Raw genomic sequence first — 1,347 nt, 5'->3', positions numbered from 1 at the left:
CCAGCCTCAGCTTCTCCAGCCCCACCTGCCCCACCTACATCCCAGCAGGGCCTCAGGGAGTCTCTGGAATGCACCCACCCTCTCTCTCATCACTAACCAGGGCTGAGAAGAGCTCCAACCCACCTGCACTTGACCAAGAGGATGGGTCCCTTGCTCCAGAGGATCAGACTCCATGGCCTGGGTATTGCCAAGGTCGGTGAAGCAGCGGGGATGCTTGGGACTCTCACTTCTCAGGATGGTCCCCACCGACCAGCCCAGCAGCCACCCTGGACAGCTTCACGAGTGCTGACTCCTAGGATCCACCTTGTCATCTGCCTGCCCAGGAGTAAGAAGGCGTGCCTAGCTCTCGGGCACCCCCTCCAGGGCACTACTGTGCAGACAGAGGTCACCAGCCACTGAGCTCTCTGTTCAGAACTCAAAAAAAAGTCGTCTTCCAAAATGGGTGCACAAGCAAATGTGGTGAAGAAAGCTGATGGTGCCCGGTTATAAAAAGATATAGCATCTGGGGTGGTAAAGGCTTGAAGGTAAACAAGCAGCCATCTAGCTGAAAAGCAACAAAATCCACATGGAAGAAGCACACCAGCCTGTAATGGGATCAGGCGTCAGGCATCAAAGGACCCAACACAATCATCAGTGCAAGTGAGGGGGGTCAGAGTGGAGCCCCAAAGCGCATCTGTAGACAACTGGACATCTCCTCACAGAAGGGTCCCTATGAAGGGATGAGCCAGCCAGGATGCAGTATAGCACTGATGAAACATTCAACATTCCTTTAGTTCTTGAATGCTTCCTCTCCTGCATTATCATGACCCTAGTTCTACCTTACAAATCTGTCTAGACCAGCGCATGGACACTGGCACAGATAAGACCTCTTGACACACAGAATCCAGGACAGATAAACCCCTCAAGAAGAGCAGTGGGTGTAGCGATACCATGAGGGTAGGGGGAAGTTGGGAGGAGAAAGGGGGAACTGATTGCAATGATTGACATATAAACACCCCCCCACACACAGGGGGACGAACAACAGGAACATGGATGAAAGGAGACAGCAGATGGTATAAGACATGAAAATAATAATAATTTATCAAGGGTTTACGAGAGTGGGAGAGAAAAAATTGAGGAGCTGATAGCAAGGGCTCAAGTAGAAAGAAAATGTTTTGGAAATGACGGTGGCTTCTCTGAGAGCTGCCCTTATTGAAGCTGGGTCCGTGATGAAACCGGGCCAAATATGAGTTTCAGGGACCAGCTGGTCTACCTGACGCGTGATCTCAATTGTTCTGGGATGTGATGGAGTGTAGAGTAACTAGAAACTCGTGTGTGTGTGTGTGTGTGTGTGTGTGTGTGTGTGTG

General features: G+C 50.9%; 1 protein-coding gene and 1 non-coding gene across 2 annotated transcripts in view; one reads left to right on the top strand and one right to left on the bottom strand.

The window, feature by feature from the left end:
* Positions 1 to 1,347, bottom strand: part of ADCY3 (adenylate cyclase 3) — a 101,622-nt gene that overhangs the window by 52,312 nt on the left and 47,963 nt on the right. The window lies entirely within an intron of this gene.
* On the top strand, positions 1,201 to 1,280 carry LOC115868378. The gene has a single exon (XR_004045552.1). It is a non-coding gene; the product is annotated as a small nucleolar RNA U2-19 (small nucleolar RNA).

Source organism: Echinops telfairi, unplaced genomic scaffold, assembly GCF_000313985.2.
Source record: "Echinops telfairi isolate 266 unplaced genomic scaffold, ASM31398v2 ScPeMD7_9;HRSCAF=40, whole genome shotgun sequence".
In the NCBI taxonomy this organism is placed as follows: Eukaryota; Metazoa; Chordata; class Mammalia; order Afrosoricida; family Tenrecidae; genus Echinops; species Echinops telfairi.
This window is presented reverse-complemented; position numbering and strand designations above follow the sequence as displayed.